The sequence below is a fragment of the Penaeus vannamei genome, chromosome 6, assembly GCF_042767895.1.
Source record: "Penaeus vannamei isolate JL-2024 chromosome 6, ASM4276789v1, whole genome shotgun sequence".
Classification (NCBI taxonomy): Eukaryota; Metazoa; Arthropoda; class Malacostraca; order Decapoda; family Penaeidae; genus Penaeus; species Penaeus vannamei.
In genome coordinates this window covers 26031731-26036730 of record NC_091554.1, presented here as the reverse complement: position 1 = coordinate 26036730, position 5000 = coordinate 26031731, and the positions used below count along the sequence as shown (strand labels likewise).

General features: G+C 53.2%; 1 long non-coding RNA gene across 1 annotated transcript in view; it reads right to left on the bottom strand.

The window, feature by feature from the left end:
* Positions 1-2823: 2823 nt before the first annotated feature.
* The window catches only part of LOC138861900 (uncharacterized), a 58597-nt gene continuing 56420 nt past the window's right edge, over positions 2824-5000 (bottom strand). The window contains exon 3 of the long non-coding RNA XR_011398605.1: positions 2824-3144. This is a non-coding gene — a long non-coding RNA (uncharacterized lncRNA). The remainder of the gene's footprint in view (positions 3145-5000) is intronic.

The following is a 5000-nucleotide window of genomic DNA, read 5'->3' as shown; positions in this document are numbered from 1 at the left end:
CTCCTGCCTCTCCGTTCTTCTACAGGATTCCCCTTTCTCCCCTCTTCCTTCCCTCCCACTATTTCATCTTTTTCTTCCTCACCTTCTCGCCTTCCCCTTGCCCGCCGCCCTCCGCTTACGGCAATTTATCCTCCTCTAGCCCTTCCTCCTTTTTCGTTTCACTCCCGTTACTCCGTTCTTCTCTTTTCCACCTTCCCATCCCCATCCTACTTTCCCGACCTTCCCATCAACGTTTCCCTCGCTTCCCCTTCTTCTTTCCCGTCACTCCCACCAACTTTCCTTTATCTTCCACTTCTCCCTTCCCGTCACTTCCAACACCTTTCCTTTCTCTTCACCTTCTTCCGTCTCCTCACTCCCGCTACAATTTCCGTATCTTCCACCTCCCCTTCTTTTCTCCGGCACTTTATTCCTCCTTCCCCCGATCACCGCCCACGTCCGGCCTAGCAGCGCAAAACAATTGGGCGGCCATTGCACCCTCGCGCAACACAAAGGCCGCTCGAAACGCAATTTACGGCCCAAAATGCTGGTGCAAGTAAAAAGCCAAAATGGACAGCCATCAGTGACATATTCCATTGCTTGGGAGGGAGGAGGAGGGAGAGACGCAGTGCGATAAAGGGGGGGAGGGAGGAAGAGAGGGAGAGGGAGGGACAGGGAGAGGGAGAGGGAGGGCGAAGGAGGGAAAGGGAGAGGGGGGAGAGGTAGAGAGAGAGAAATATCATCCAAACAATAACGAAGCGACAACCTGACCGCCATTGTGCCGAGAGCAAGATAATCCTCGAGAAGTCCTCCCAATGGCCGTCATCTCCTCCAAGGGTAAACAATCGTGCCCGGGATCCTTGGCGGCGCAGAAAAGGAGCGCAGAGCATCCTTGAAGCGCGAGATCCTCCTGCTAGCGCCGGCCCTGACTCCCTGGCGACCCCGGCGCTTCTCCCTCGGCACCGTCGCCATGGAACGTCGCGTGAGGGAAGGCTTTTGCATGGATGAGGCCTAATTACCGCCCAAAATACCTATCTCCTTCGCAGGTAATTGGGAAAGATGATAGCGGGAAGGGCTTACCAGTAAGGCTTACCTTCGCACTTACCGGCAGCATCGGACACGGGCGGACGCACGAGTGGCGGCCGTGCTTCCCTGACGAGGCGGCGAACCAGACAAGAAGAAAAGCATCGCCCAGACAGCCACCTGCGTCCCGAGACCCCGCCAGCACTAACGAGGCCTCGCGCGGTGCTTCCGACGCCGCCAGAGGCCCTCCTCGCAGGGGCGTGGCTCGCCCGAGTCTCTTCCGAAGCCAAGGATCAGCTGAGGATCACTTTCAACGATGACTTGCTCGATCCGGAGGTCCACTCGGACACCGCCTTAGTCTTCTCGCTTGATGTCGGGCAATCGCCGCTTTTTCATCGCATTTAGAAAGGGAAAAGCAGGGCACAGGGCCAACGCCTCACTTATCAAGTATGTTTGCGTGTATGTATGTATGTATATGTGTATGTATACATTTTTATACGTGTATGTATGTATGCATGTATGTGTATGTGTGCAAGTATGTATGTGTATATGTATATGCATGTGTATGTGTACACAGATATAGATACAGATGCACACACACACACACACACACACACACACACACACACACACACACACACACACACACACACACACACACACACACACACATACACACACACACACACGCAAAATAATAATAATAATAATAAAAAAAATAATAATATATTAATTTCTCTCTGCAGTGTCCTACTGTACAAGGAAAAAAATATGCAGAAGTATGTAGTCAGCGTAGGAAGCGAAAGTAGAAAGGCTGTCGGCCTCTTTACCCACTTCTTGCACGCAGCACGATGATGGACTTTACGAGTGTATCGGTACGACGATTATGAATACTTAAAACACACACACACACACACACACACACACACACACACACACACACACACACACACACACACACACACACACACACACACACACACACACACACATATACACACACACACACCTCTTAAAAACTTATGAAATATAAAAAAAGAACTGGCCTCCATTTCCTTCCGCCAGCCTCTTCTCTCCAAAAACAACCAAACGCACCTGACGATAAAACATCTTTCTTTTCTCTCGCCCATCAAGTCTTCCCTCACTTCCTCATTTCGGCGCCTCACTAAAACTCGGCTCTTTTTCCCCTCATCGCCCACCTTCCGTCTCTCTCCTCCGCGCCTACACAAGGCCACCGACCTCACGAGGAAACAACCCTATCATTTTACAGCGATTTTTCTCCTCGCACAAGCAGGGGAGACTGTGGCCGACGCGCCGCGGAAAGCACTCGCCGCGCCCCGTCCTCCGCCCGCGCCCCCGTCCTCCGCCCGCGCCCCCGTCCTCCGCCCGCGTCCCCGTCCTCCGCCCGCGTCCCCGTCCTCCGCCCGCGCCCCCGTCCTCCGCCCGCGCCCCCGTCCTCCGCCCGCGCCCCCGTCCTCCGCCCGCGCCCCCGTCCTCCGCCCGCGCCCCCGTCCTCCGCCCGCGCCCCCGTCCTCCGCCCGCGCCCCCGTCCTCCGCCCGCGCCCCCGTCCTCCGCCCGCGCCCCCGTCCTCCGCCCGCGCCCCCGTCCTCCGCCCGCGTCCCCGTCCTCCGCCCGCGCCCCCGTCCTCCGCCCGCGTCCCCGTCCTCCGCCCGCGCCCCCGTCCTCCGCCCGCGCCCCCGTCCTTCGCCCTCGGGCCGGACGTCGCTCCTCGGGTCACGCGCGCCACGAGGGGGGGGGGGGGGGCATGCATATATAAACCGAGCCAAACGCAAGGAGAGACAAGGCAGAAAAATGGCGTTCATGCACACAAGAGGTATGGATCATTTTTGAAAAACAAAATCAACTTTGGAGACTAGTACTAAAAACATGGTCTATCTTAGTTGAGGAATAACAGAAATACAAGTATTTTATACTTCATTATGTCTACATCTGACTGGGAAAATAGCCAGTTCCTTTTGTTGCCTCTGCCTCACTTTGCTGCAAGTACAAGCGACACGGCATGCGGAATGCACGGACATCATTCCATTTATCATGACGCGCCCTTGAAAAAACACGCAAGCATTATTTCATAGAATATCAATCCACTGTACCTGATTCCTTGCTACGCCGCTCTCCGCTCTTACCTGAAAGACAGAATAGTCTCGAGTTAAAGGGTATCATCACAGCCACAACTATGGAAATCAAAGCAATTCACTCGTGTATGTAAGATGCATATTTTTATAAACATAATAAATGTATACTGATACACGACTAAACCTTCCTGGAGGTCAGTCAAGCTATAATCATTGTAAACAGAGAGATAAATATGTCAATATATTGTTACCGAAAAAAAATCAAATATACCTAAATGCATGATATATCAGATACATACATACATACGCACGCAGACAAACACACGCACGCGCGCGCACACACACACACACATTCACACACACACACACACACACATTCACACACACACATACACACACACACACACGCACACACACACACACACACACACACACACACACACACACACACACACACACATATATATATATATATATATATATATATATATATATATATATATATATATATATATATATATCCAAAATTTCAGATCCTTTCGAGACACGCAGAAAAAATGCCTAAATCCGAATTCCAGAGGCGAGTGTCCAAGAGCCAGAGAAGCCGCTCCCGAGGCGAGGCCCCGCCGCCCCTGCGCGCACGACAAGACCCTTGGAATAAATCCGGCAGACGGCGCCGTGCCATGAGCAACAGTTCATTACTCAGGGCAGTCACGAGAGGAAATGCCGGTCCGGAAGAAGCAAAGCATTGCCGAATAGATAGGGCTCGACCTCATAGTCTTGAGGGCAAGGGTATTACGACGATCCCTCTTCCTTTTTCGCTATCCTTTCCTTCCCTACACCTTCTCTCTCCCTCTTCCCATCCTCCTTAACGTTTTTTCTCTCATCTTCTCCCCTTTAACATCGTCTCTACATTACTATCTCTCTTGCATCCCGTTGCCACTCTTTCATATCATATTTTCCTTCCCTCCTGCCCTTCCTCGACCTCTATTCTCTCTTTCCGTCTCTCCATTCCACCGCCCTTCCTCGACCTCTGTTCTCTCTTTCCGTCTCTCCATTCCACCGCCCTTCCTCGTCCTCTATTCTTTCTTTCCGTCTCTCCATTCCACCGCCCTTTCCCTCTGTTCCTCCACTCTCCAGTCTCTCTCTCCCCCTCGACGGCAACTCCAACTCAACCGCAAACTCAGCCCCCGACGAGGACCCGTGGCCGAGGGGCTCCCTGGTCGCCAAGGCCGCACGCACGCAAACTACCGCGACAACCCCATCTCTTCTTTGGCCGAGGGACCCAAGGCCAGCGCCCGGCGAGCCCCCCCCCCCCCCGCCCCCGCTGTCTGGGAGCGCCGTGTCTTACAAATGCTCCTTGATTGTGCGACATCTTCCCACCGCAGTCTTGAGCGCTTGAGCGGATGAGAATAATAATCCGCAGATTGTTTGGATATCAAACATTTACGAGACAGAGAAGAGAAGAGAGGGAGAGAGGGAAAGCTTGGTAGGTAGGTATGGATGGAAGGAAGGAGGGAGAGAGAGATAGAGAGAGGTAAAGAGATAAATAGAGAGGGACAGAGAGAGAGAGATGGGGAGGGAGGGAGAGGGAGGGAGGGAGGGAGAGGGAGGGAGGGAGGGAGAGAGAGAGAGAGAGAGAGAGAGAGAGAGAGAGAGAGAGAGAGAGAGAGAGAGAGAGAGAGAGAGAGAGAGAGAGAGAGAGAGAGAGGGGGGGGGGGGGAAGAGGGAGAGAGAGAGAGGAAACAAGAAAAATAGAAGAAAACATATATAACGAACAGGAAGGCGTCGACACGCGTGAAAGGATTGGCTGGCGTGGGGTCGCCTACTAACATATTCTAGAAGCATCAAAGGCCGATGCAAAAAGCCCCCGGAGTAACAATGGGCGGCCCAGCGCCAAGGTAAGC